This window comes from Lolium rigidum, chromosome 4, assembly GCF_022539505.1.
Source record: "Lolium rigidum isolate FL_2022 chromosome 4, APGP_CSIRO_Lrig_0.1, whole genome shotgun sequence".
NCBI classification, from domain to species: Eukaryota; Viridiplantae; Streptophyta; class Magnoliopsida; order Poales; family Poaceae; genus Lolium; species Lolium rigidum.
The window spans coordinates 114,509,203-114,522,741 of NC_061511.1; the positions used below are offsets into that span (position 1 = coordinate 114,509,203).

A 13,539-nucleotide genomic window follows, 5' to 3' on the forward strand; every position below is an offset into this window, starting at 1 on the left:
AACAACTTTAAAACGTGAATATGAAAAAGTAAGCATGCATCGATCATTCTTAGTAACTCCAAAATGAAGCTCGTGGGAGGTTTTTGAAATTTCCATATTTGAAACCCAACACCACTTCTCTTCATGCTTGACTTCATAAGACAAAGTTTAGGGCTAGGGGGTAGATACATGATTTTTCTGGTTTGAATATGTGATAGGGAAAAGGTGTCCGATCTTTCGATGAGACGTGGATAATTCCATTTGTTGGTGGAGTTCGTGCTTGACGATCCAACTACACGTGCAAAGCTCGTGCGCCAATGCAATCGCTAGAACGATCTCCGGGAGTTACTGATCTTGCGGATGCACGAACAGCTTGACCAGCGAGGGTCTTAATTCCTACCTGAAATCGAGAACAAGTAAGAACTAATAATGCAATCAGAATATTGCGGATATAGATCATAGCTTTATTGAAAAGGTGGGATTCCGAATAGTCGGTCTTGTTCTGGGCGTTGGCCGCAAAAGAAGTACACGAGAGTTGCAGCGATGGCTAACTTTTAATCTAATTAAAATCCGAGTTTTAACCTAGCAAATACTTGCTATTTATTAGAGACGTGGATGTCGTGCGCCACCTCTGCCCAGAACGATTCAGCTACGCTCGCAGGTATCCTAAAGTCCTTGGGCCCTGTGCGCATATTCATGGGCCTAATAATGCATGCATCCATGCTCCTCGTATACGCGTATTGAAATGCATTGCCTGAGATGACCCCAACGATAGTTGTGCCAGCATGCACACATGATTCTCCATTTGCTTCATGCACCATCAAAACTTGATCAGCTCCATGTCCTTCTTCTTCTTTGGTATATATTAGTGTGTACACTAGCGGGGTTTTTCCTCGTATTTTAGCTCGTGGCTTGTATAGATACTCGACAATTCTGCATACATAACATAACAATGTAGTAATTTTGTATTTAATATTATAATAATATATTGAATTCTTAGTACTAGAAATCACCTGGTAAATATATCCGTGTATAATGCATTGATCGTATCCATGGTATTTATGTCCATACCAATATGTCTAGACCTTGTTTATCAACTTGAATGCTTACTGTATGATGTGCTTTGGGTTTTCAATTTTTGTTAATTCTTTGAATTTTTATGCCCATTTGATTCTTGGTCAATTCTTAGGTTTGACCAAGATTTAAACAAGTTTAAAACATGAATATGAACAAGTAATCCTGTATCCTTTTTATTCACTCCAAAATGAAGCTCTTGGGAGGTTTTTGAAATTTCCATGTTTGAAACCCAAAACCACTTCTCTTCATGCTTGACTTCATAAGACAAAGTTTAGGGTTAGGGGGTACATACATGATTTTTCTTGCTTGAATATGTCTAGACCTTGTTTATCAACTTGAATGCTTACTATATGACATAAGAAGACTATGTGCCTTGGTTTTTCATTTATTTGATTTTTTTAAATTTTTATGTCTATTTGAATCTTGGTCAAATCCTAGGGTTGACCAAGATTTAAACAAGTTTAAAACATGAATATGAAAAATTAAGCATGCATCCTTCTTAGTCACTCCAAAATGAATCTTTTGGGAGGTTTTTGAAATTTCCATGTTTGAAACCCAAAACCACTTCTCTTCATGCTTGACTTCATAAGACAGAGTTTAGAGTTAGGGTTAGATACATGATTTTTCTGGTTTGAATATGTCTAGATGTTGTTTATCAACTTGAATGCTTACTATATGACATAAGAAGACTATGTGTTTTGGTTTTTCATTTTTTGTTATATTTTTGAATTTTTATGCCCATTTGAGACTTGGTCAAATACTAGGTTTGACCAAGATTTAAACAAGTTTGAAACATGAATATGAAAAAGTAAGCATGTATCCTTCTTAGTCAATCCAAAATGAATCTCTTGGGAGGTTTTTGAAATCTCCATGTTTGAAACCCAAACGCACTTCTCTTCATGCTTGACTTCATAAGATAGAGTTTAGGGTTAGGGGTAGATACATGATTTTTCTGGTTTGAATATGTCTAGACCTTGTTTATCAACTTGAATGCTTACTATATGACATAAGAAGACTATTTTCTAATGGAGGGAGTAAGCACTCTAGCTATGAAAAATACCAAACAATGCAAACCAAAATGATTTTTAGAGGAATACTAGTTTAGATTATTTAATTTTATATTAGCAGGACAAAATCGAACCCTGTAGTTCGATTTTTTGAAATTCATCTGTAGTACTGGGCAAAACCCTAGTTTAACTTATTGTAACATCCCAAGAGTAACACCTTAGTCCATTTTACCTTTCTTGCATTGTTATCATCTCATCATGTTGCATTCATGCATATCACCACCTTTGGCTTTTATAAATTGCATTTGCTTTTGGTTTTCTTTTTGTTTGCTTGCTTGGTCTTCCTCTTGTTCCTCTCTCTTGGTCATCCTCTCCCTTTTGTGATGTTCCAAGAAAAGCTAACATGCCAACCTTCCACCACTTGACATATATTTCAAATAGGTCATGCCAAAATTCTTATATGGTTAATATAAACCTACCTCTCCTCTCTATTTTTGCAATGCACATGTTTTATGTTCTTGAGATGGTTTACCTTCTCAAATGGTTGAGCCATTAAGGTTTACCAAATATTTTGAATACCAAAGTATCTCTTTGTTGGAGATATGCCCAAGAGGCAATAATAAATTAATTATTGTTATATCTTAGTGTTTATGATAAATGTTTACATCCCATGATATAATTGTATTAACCGAAACATTGATACATGTGTGTTATGTAAACAACAAGGAGTCCCTAATAGGCCTCTTGTATAACTAGCTTGTTGATTAATAGATGATCATGGTTTCGTGATCATGAACATTGGATGTTGTTAATAACATGGTTATGTCATTGGGTGAATGATATAATGTACATACACCCAAATAAGCGTAGCATGAGATCAAGTCATTAAGTTCAACTTGCTATAAGCTTTCGATACATAGTTACCTAGTCCTTCGACCATGAGATCATGTAAATCACTTATACCGGAAGGGTACTTTGATTACATCAAACGCCACTGCGTAAATGGGTGGTTATAAAGATGGGATTAAGTATTCGGAAAGTGTGAGTTGAGGCATATGGATCAAGAGTGGGATTTGTCCATCCCGATGACGGATAGATATACTCTGGGCCCTCTCGGTGGAATGTCATCTGATTAGCTTGCAAGCATGTGACTGGTTCACAAGAGATGATATGCCACGGTACGAGTAAAGAGTACTTGTCGGTGACGAGGTTGAACAAGGTATCGTGATACCGATGATCGAACCTCGGACAAGTAGAGTATCGCGTGACAAAGGGAATCGGTATCGTATATAAATGGTTCAATCGATCACTAAGTTATCGTTGAATATGTGGGAGCCATTATGGATCTCCAGATCCCGCTATTGGTTATTGGTCGGAGAGAAGTCTCAACCATGTTTGCATAGTTCACGAACCGTAGGGTGACACACTTAGGGTTTGATGTCGTTTTAAGTAGATATGGAATATGGAATGGAGTTTGAATTTTGTTCGGAGTCTCGGATGGGATCCATGACATCACGAGGATTTTCGGAATGGTCCGGAGAATAAGATTCATATATGGGAAGTCATTTTCCGGGGTTCGGAAAAAATCCGGTGTTTTGACCGGAGCTTCTAGAAGGTTTTGGAAGGACCGGAATAGTCCGGAATATTGTGGAAGGTTCCGGAAGTGTCCGGGACGACCCGGGCTTTCTAAGGAAGTCCGTAGGGTTCCATAATAGGTGTATCCATGTTTTCCTTAAGGGTTAAGAAGTTTCCCCTAAGGCAAATTCGGATTTGGCAAAAAGAGTCCTAGTTCTAGTAGGTTTCGGCTGACAGAAACCTACCGGAACTCTCCCAAACTTTGGGGGCAGGTCTTGGACGACCCAAGGACCTTTTCCACCTATAAAAGGAGGGCAAGGGGAACCCCAAGAGGTGCACAAGTCGCAGCCCTAGCTCCCTCTCCCCCAAACCCTAGCCGCCCCCTCCTCATTCTACTCCCATAGCGCTTATGCGAAGCCCTGCAGGAGATCTCCACCACCACCGCCACCACACCGTCATGTTGGCGGGATTCCGAGGAGGATCTACTACATCCGCTGCCCGCTGGAACGGGGAGAAGGACGTCGTCATCAACACCGAACGTGTGACCGAGTACGGAGGTGCTGCCCGACTGTGGCACCGTCAAGATCTTCTACGCGCTTTTGAAAGCGGCAAGTGGTCATCTTCTGCAACAACGAGATCTAATCTCGTAGGCTTTGGAAATCTTCTAGGGTTAGTCTCATGATCTTCTCGTTGCTACCATCTTCTAGTTTGGATCTTGGCTTGTTGTTCGTCCTTGCGGTAGGATTTTTTTGATTTTCTATGCTACGAATCCCTTCAGTGGTATCAGAGCCGTGTCTATGCATAGATTGGTTGCACGAGTAGAACACAATGGTTTTGTGGGCGTTGATGCTTTTGTTGTCTTTAGTTCGTGTACTTTGCATCTTGCGGGATGGTGGGATGAAGCGGCTCGGGCTAACTTTACATGACCGCGTTCATGAGATTTGCTCCACGCTTGACATGCAACTTGTATTGCATAAGTGGCTTTGCGGGTGTCTGTCTCTCCCACCATAGTGAAGATTCAATCTACTCTTTCTATTGACAACACTAGTATCACCGTTGTGGTTCATGTTCGTAGGTAGATTGGATCTTACTCGAAAACCCTAAACCACGTACAATATGCAAATCGAATTAGAAGCGTCTAACTTTTTTTGCAGGGTTTGGTGATGTGATATGGCCATGATGTGATGATGAATATGTATGAGATGATCATTATTGTATTGTGGCAACCGGCAGGAGCCTTATGGTTGTCTTTATATTTCATGTAGTAGTATTATTTCAAAGTATTTGTAATAGTTGCTACATGTGGTGAACAACCATGAAGACGGCGCCATGGACCTTGACGCTACGCCGACGATGATGGAGATCATGCCCGTTGATGATGGAGATCATGTCCATGCTTTGGAGATGAAGATCAAAGGCGCAAAGACTAAAGGGCCATATCGTATCACATTATGAATTGCATGTGATGTTAATCCTTTATGCATCTTATTTTGCTTAGATCACGACGGTAGCATTATAAAATGATCCCTCACATTAGTATCAAGATAATAAAGTGTTCTCCCCTCGTATGCACCGTTGCTACAGTTCATCGTTTTGAAGCATCTCGTGATGATCGGATGTGATAGATTCTACGTTCACATACAACGGGTGTAAGCCATGTTGCACACGCGGAAATACTTGGGTTTGCTTGACGAGACTAGCATGTACAGACATGGCCTCGGAACAACGAAAACCGAAAGGTTGAACACGAGTCATATGGATGATATGATCAACATGTTGATGTTCACCATTGAAGCTACATCATCTCACGCGATGATCGGTTTTGGTGTAGTGAATATGGGTCGTGTGCCACTAAACAACTATGAGCGATGTTGTATTAAGTGGGAGTTCATTAGTAATTAGATTATGAACTAATTGTCGTGAACATAGTCTGAAAAGTATTTTGAATTAAATTTGTAGAATTGGCATCCGTTTTCTACCATGCGCTAGTCTTGTAACTGAGATAGAAATACTGTTAAGTCTGAAAAGTAACTTTACGGACTGGTACCGTATTGTTAAAGAATCAAGAAATGATTAAGTCTTATTGCAAACTTTTAGTAAACCTCACATTGCTGATTCAAAGAACAATGGTTTCAATTAGTACCTAAAATCATCTTGTCTCCGTGAAACAGTTCAAATCCGTTTGAAAAGTAAGGAGCTAGAAATTTTATTTTCAGAAATAAGCGAGGTATAAGATATATTTGATGTTGTCCTAGTTTTCATATATTGTGGTTAAGGTTATGTAATTAACAACTCTCATTGTAAGTAGTTGATGTGATAAGGTTGACTTGTAAGTCAATGTGTTTAACTAGATATATGATTTGGAAATGAATACTATTAAATCAAGGATAAAAACTTAAACTCTACTCATAAGCCAAGGCTATGGCTTAGATATATGGTATATGGAACTTATCCAATAATAGGACACTATTAGCAAGTGGTAACAACTTAGTTGAGTTGGACAAGGGATGATTACTAATGGTTAATAGGTTTAGTATATCAAGCTTCTAATGGTACGGTATTGTATGATACAACAAACAAGATATGACCAATATCTAGTATAAGGTTAAATTACTAGTGTAGGATGAATGTTTACTTAAACAATACAATTAACACATCACTCTAGCTATGATATTTTACTTAAGATCCAATTATAAAGGTCCTACTTGTAAGTATCAAACATGGTCATGCAAAGTAAGATAAATAATTTGATTTGGCTGAAAGTTGCTTAAGAGTATGACTTAAAGTGTTGTTCGAGTTTTCTTGTCTTTCGACGTGAATGCAAACTACTAGGATAAATAGGTTTATAGAAACTCACATCGTATTTAGGTTTAATGAATTAATTTTGTTAAGGTTTATCAATTTCCTAAATTATCTTGGATTCAGTTCCAATTTTGATTAAGGAACATATTCCTTAGAAATATAATTTAGTACTAGAATATAATTTAAGACTAGTTAATATTTATGTTAGATTTTATGGATTTTTTATTAATAAAAATATAATAACTTTTATTTATTAAATAATTTTTTAATGAAAACATTTATGACATGATTAAGGTTGAAATAATATTTCAAATTTTGGAAAATTCTATTTGACATTTATTTCTTAAAAAAAATTCTAGGAAAGAATTGGATTGTAATCCTTAAGACTGATATAATGATTAACTTGACTTATAGCAAATTGGGCCATTTAGCACACATGTATGTATCCGGTCCAGACATACACGCATATGTACGAGTCCAACACGGCCCAGCTCACGTCTCTCTCGTTTCTCTTTATCTCTCTCACTCTCGTCTCTGTTTCTACGCACAGAGGCATGCACGCGACTCCCCTCATGGCCCGCTCGGGCCCCGTTCGTTTAATCCCGAATAGCCATGGATCGGTCTGGATTGAGGCCCAATCCCGGCTGCCCATCCCTGCGATGTATTTTTTCCAGACCAGAGAAACTGTGGTCTTCGCTTATGCCCTGGAAGGATTAGTGCCCAGTCCCATCCCGTCCAACTTCTTCTTGCTTTGTCTGGATTTTTTTTCTCTCCACTTGACCCGTGGAAAATTATCCAGGAGGTGACACAGAGAGAGAGCGTTGGATGTGGAACGTAAGCTGATGCAAATGACTTAAACGAACAAGTATATTTTGGAGGGGTTAACAGGGATTTAGTCCTAACATGGATTGGGTGATGGCACGGGATCAACCCAATCCAAACCTGGATTGGTTCCCTGCTTGGATTGAATCCCAACAAAACGAACAAGCCCTCACAGTTTCAAATAACAGATAATCAATATATCAAACTGAACTGGGAACACATGAAATTCTTCAAATAACACTGAAATTTGAAAGTTACAATATGTAGGCCTATTATTACAATAAATATAAGACGCTACTTTTTGCTGGCTTCTTCAAATGTCATATGACTGGAGCTTCTGTAAAAGAGGCATCAGCACACTGAGTCCTTAACGAGGAACCTGCGAATCAGCTCAAAGTGTAAAACATCACATATAGCATACAAATTTTAAAGCAACACTTAGTAGAATTGATGCTGCAGCAAACGTTCGGCATCTCTAAAGATGGTTACAGAAATCGGTTTTTCTCGAAAAGAGGTATTGACGAAAATAGAGGTAACCATGCCATCCACCCTGGACAAGTTTTAAATAAAGGTAACAGTTTCAGAATCAAGAAAGTAGTAGCCTAGTAGGCGCTTTCAGCAAATACTGAAATAGATTTGATGTGCCACTAACAAACTAAATGAACTAAGCTTGGTCCTCAAGCTGAAACCAATGAAAGGTATAGGAAAGGAATTAAACACTACAGATTACATGCCAAAGTTATATAGAGGCGTGGCAGATTTATTTAACCAATGAAAGGTATCGGGAAAGCTCAAAGTAAGATGTGATTTAAAGCTACAAATCTAGTACAATCCCAACAAGGGACAGACATCGGCGATTCGATTAGCTAATTGCATAGTCTGTTTCATAAACCTAAAATGAAATCAGTAGAACCTCACTGCAAAATATTGCAGTCCATAATATTGAAGCACCCTTGGAAATACATCTTTTATGTGATCTGACTATCATTACAGCAGGCACGCAAAATATATTTTAAAATGTCAAACATTCCTAGTTTTACCGCATCTATATAGAGATCACATGTCCAATTTAATGACATCAAATGCCAAGTAGATTGATCAACATGTAGAGCATTATTTACAGTAAACGGATATTCATAGGCAGCACATGCTGCATGCATCAAGCATCAGGGCATAAACCATCAGGCCCATATATGTTCGAGAAGACATGGAGCATATAACTTACTTCTTGTCAATGTGGTGGATCGAGCTTTAGTTAAAGATCTGGTCCATGAGTAGCGCTAGCAGGTCAGCCTACTGCATTCTCTACAAAAAAAATAGTAACATGTCAGCAACCATTTACAGTGATTGATGATCACTGAAGAAATAATATACAGAGCAAGCAGGCTAGAGACAATCCTATAGTCAGGAGAAAAACATTCTACATCTCAGGTATTGGTATCAGCATCATCTTGTTGAAACTGTCTCTTCTCAATCACGACTAGATTCAGAAGATGCATTAGTATGAAGATACAATGGCAGGTCGCAAGTGTGAAATGGATATGGCACAAGATTTATGGTGTGATAGATTATCCATGCGATGTATGAGCCATACAATTTCTTTCGATCGTATCCGCATACAAAATGCAGTAAAGCAAACTCATATGATCATTAAGCACACATTAACAAGCTAAAACAACCTATCTTAATTAGCACATGATAGATACCACCATATATAAATTTACACAGGCAGAAGAAATAAAAGGGACAAATGCATGACTTGGACATTAGTCATCTCAAGATTGCATTACTTGCCAGACTTTACCAATAAGTATTTACTGTTACATGCACGTATGGCTCAACGAAATTTAGGAAAATAAAATAGACAGTGAGTGTGGCATCCCGGTTTCAGACACAAAAGATGCTAGTTATATGAGACCGTTTCACCTTGGGCTGAAGAACCAAAGATTAATATGGTAAATAATAGTATGAGCTCAATGCTGAATTTATCTCTCGTGCTCTACATCATCTGAAACAGTAATTTGGGTACTGAATATGCTTGAGGTATGGTCTATTTCAGACCATGTACAACGTACTGTATATGCTTGAAGTCTATTTGAGACTATGTTTATTGAAAACTGCAATGCACACGGTGGTATTCTTAAAAAAGAAAGAGCTGCAGGTATTTGATCCTCCTTTTGACACGAGTTGTCAGACACTCCCCTACCTCATTTTTCTAAACATATTGAATTGTTGGACTCTCCCATACGACTAGTGCATGAACATGGTATGCCTGTTATGCTCTCGTTGAAAATTGAACAATATTTCAGGAGACATCAGTGAATATATTACCACCAAATATTACACGGAACATCCTGATAGTTCTGAACTTGCACATAAAAGCAATCTGACGAGAAAAGGTGGAAAGATGGAACCAGACCTGCGCTCCATGTTGGAGATGATCTGCTGGCGGCGGAGGGAGGTGGCTCTAGCCGTCCACCGCCACCACTTGCGAATGATTCTCATCAGTCTCACCCGATCAAGATCTGCAAGAATAAAACGCAAAGGAGATGAGAGGATATAGAGGACATAGTAGGACGGTCTTTGAGGATATAGAGGACAAAGAGGCAATCGGGAATCAGGTCGACGCACGCATCTAGTGACTGTTGGAGACGGTGGCGCCGCCGTCGAGGAACCTGGTCTCAACACGAGTGGCTGGATTGTTCCAGTCGAAATAGGAGCACAACGATGTGGATCTCAGCAAAGTAGGGCCACGACGCCACCGGTTGGAGACGGCACACAAGGGGGAGGTGCCAAAATAGTAGAGGAGTGGAAGCCGGTGAACTACTCCATCGCCGGCCGCGCCGTCTCGTCGTAATGGCATTGGCCCAATCGAGGAGAAACGCGGATGGCCGCCGGCACTCACGGACGGTCGGTGCCGGAAGCGCTCACCATGGCCTCCTCCACGGCAACCGCCGCTCGTGGTTTCCCGCGTCACCATCGGCGGAGGGCTGGTGGAGAAGGGAGGGAGTGGGCTGGCGGAGGACGGCAGATCCACGGGAGGACCAGGCTTGGGGTGGCGGCGTTAGATGGCAAACATGGTGGCGGCGGGGGAGGCTATGGATAAGGTAGTGCTGGTGCGCGGTCCGACACCTAGGGTTAGGAACTTCCAATATCACGAAACTACCCCGGGTTATTTTGGTACTGCAACTGGGATTTGTAGGGCGGTTCGGTCATTTTCCTCCAACTAAGAAAGTGCCCGTGCGTTGCACCGGGATAGAAAAATAATCAATTATAGCGCAACCTATATTTTGCCTCAAATTCGACCAGCCCACGCAACCCTAGCCTCATTTCACCCATTCTTCATAATTATTATTTTTATTCTATTTTCTTTGATAAAAAATTACATTATCAATAAAAAGAAATTTCTAGAAAGAGTAGAAATAGAAGTGAGATCTGTAATATTTTCCATTTTGCTATATGGATGAAAAAATGGACAAAAGTAAGGATTTAGTGACATCTGGATTTAAAAAATGCAGCGAGTTAGTATTGCGCCACACTCTCGAACAGATAGCCAACCATGCGCTTTGAGCGATTCCACCAAGTCATCAAACATATCTTTGCTCCTCCGAACTTGAGGCCCGACTTCCTTATCTTGGATGTGTTCTAACCTTACTACTAATTTTCGGAAATGTTGGGTAAACGACACGAAATTTAGTTTTATATCCAAAGGTCCCTGCAATCACCTAGCTGATAAAGAACGTAAAAATAGGTTAAAATTACTCCACAAATAATACAATCCTTGTTCTTGCACAAGATTTATTATTTAGGATTCAGCTCATATAGAAAACAAAGTAAAAAAAAAAAACTGGATGCAATGTATGGTTACACAAGCAGCACAATTTACATAGATGAAGTGGCACTACATTAGTTTCGATACGGGATGAACAAAGAAATCACAGCAGTCAACGATACACCATCATTCTCTAGCATAGCATCGAAGAGATTCTTTGATTCTTCTTAGGCAAGTCAACGTGACCACATCCCCCATTCACATTTAGCAAAGAATTGCATAGAAAGTGATCCTCCAGAGACCATTTGGAACAATGGCGATGGTGAACTCGTTAGGCCCAATCACATAGCCGATCATACAAATGATTCTGTTCAATCAGACTTCATACCGCTGTCCAGCAGATCATTCCACGACAAATATCTCAGCGGCATAAAATCGAACATCTTCGGCGCAACTCTACAGTCCACACACAGCATGACGAAATCAATACAGATGTACACGTCCGAGAACACCCCGGCTGTGAGAGCCCTCGCATGGACCTGCCGTGTGGATGCCAGTTAGTCGCGGCGGGGCGGCAGCGGCGGATGAAAAACTCTCTCACGTTCTCTGCGCCCTCTAACCCTCTTCTTTCTGCATCAGGCGCGCGGCCGGTGACCAGTAGCTTCACAGCAGCACCTTTCTTCTTCAACCTAGTTTTCCTCCCGGAAAATCTGAGATGACCCCCCCCCCCCCACACACACACACACACATAAATCGTAATATGTTTCGTGATTCCCCCTAAATGGCAAGGGTAGGACAAACGATTTACTGGTTGATTTCTCCCCACAGGGTTCATGTACCGGATGCTACAGTACAAATAAAAGAACATATTTACAGTACTGCAACACTCTGGTACAATTCTACAATAGGTAACACATGGCAGTTCTACACAAATACACATCTGAATTTAAAGAAATTACCCCAGGAAGAGGAAATGTAAATATAGCTCACGATGCACAAGTAGCTCCCAGCGCAGAAGTGGTGTGCTAAAACATGGAACTAAATAATAAAGAGGAAAAATCGGACTCGTTGCGCAACAACAGCATCCCGAGGCATCGAGGGCAGGAGCAGAAGCGAGCTTGAAGGGATAGCAACGCCGTCTTCAAGGTAAGGGCTGGGCTCCACCGATCTTTCGGTATGTCCAAGCAAATTGCTCCATTTTGGCTGCTAATGTTTGGGTGCCTTCAACATAGGTTGGAGCAGAAATCGGTGTTGCGGACAAGTAAATTGTACTAATCGATCAGGAAGCATCACTCAACTCACTCGCAATACCTCAAGAATATAAGAACATTTGGGTAGGTAACATTACATACATTTTAAAACTGGATGGCTCTCCCCCATTTGGAGAGTAAACTCGTTAGACTATACCAATACTGAAACAACAGATTTTTTTGTACTTGCTGCATTCATTTAATCTACAATGTCCTACAGTAATGGATCCCTACAAACAGAAATACAAACAATGGATCCCTACATATGAGGAACAAAGGTATATGGGAAATACAAACAACAACCCACAGGGAGAAGGAAAGCTTGCATACCATACTTTGGTGATGAACCGCATCTTCGGGGCTCAAATGGATAGCTACCGCCAATAAAAGACCACAGAGATTTCAGTCGGACGGTAGTAACATTTTCCGCGGCTCCCCTTCTCCGACTTCCAGGTATGAGCTTGCGAGGCAGAATTCGCAAGTGACGAATGCACAAGATCTATGTAACCGATTGGGTACGGAGGTCCCCGCTTAACGATTGCCGGACTCTCCGGCGGATACCTCAAAGTGGACACTTTTGCCACCATCACGCGCCCGGACTCCACTCTCCTTGTGGGCACTTGGCAGCGACAAAGGCGAGGGGTAGCTCGCGGCCCGGCTCCACGCGTATGGTGGCGTCGAGTCGAGGATCTCCCTTCTCTCCCACTCGCTTGTCCCTCCGGAGCTCGCCTCCATCCAAAGGTCCCCCGGATCTCTGAATCCTCGACAACCACTCCGCTGCTCCACGACCGTCCGACGTTAGCCTCTACTTCCTAGTTCCTCCCCGCCCGCCGCCGCCAGCAGCATCCTCCTCGAACTCCTCCACCGCGTACCCGTGCTCCTCATCCTCGTCTGTCTCGGACCGAAGTCGGCCGCTCCCGCAGCCGCCCACGACCTCAAGGGCCAAGCCCGGATCTCCTCCACGCTCGGCCCTTGCCTATTGCGCCGCGGTTCCGTTCCACCGGCCACAAGAGGAGGAGGTCGCCGGCGGCCACGGATCGACGAGTTTGCATCGATGGGAGGCTCTCAATAGAGAGCTCGGGCATGACCTAGATTGGGGATTTGGGAGGATGAACGACACACGAACAGGTATTATGGTATTTGGCTGTATTATGTATTTCGGTGGGAGGGCAAAACGGTCCAAAAAAAAGTTGGACGAAAATTTTAGCAGAAACCTTAGCTCCTTTATTATTAGGTATAGAAGTGGTGGAGGCGG

The 13,539-nt window shown here is 41.3% G+C and overlaps 1 long non-coding RNA gene across 1 annotated transcript; it reads right to left on the reverse strand.

The window, feature by feature from the left end:
• Positions 1-7,476: 7,476 nt before the first annotated feature.
• On the reverse strand, positions 7,477-10,363 carry LOC124708175. The gene is made up of 4 exons (XR_007005053.1): positions 9,894-10,363; positions 9,682-9,787; positions 8,488-8,567; positions 7,477-7,641 (listed from the first exon to the last, which is right to left on the reverse strand). It is a non-coding gene; the product is annotated as an uncharacterized LOC124708175 (long non-coding RNA).
• Positions 10,364-13,539: the final 3,176 nt, after the last annotated feature.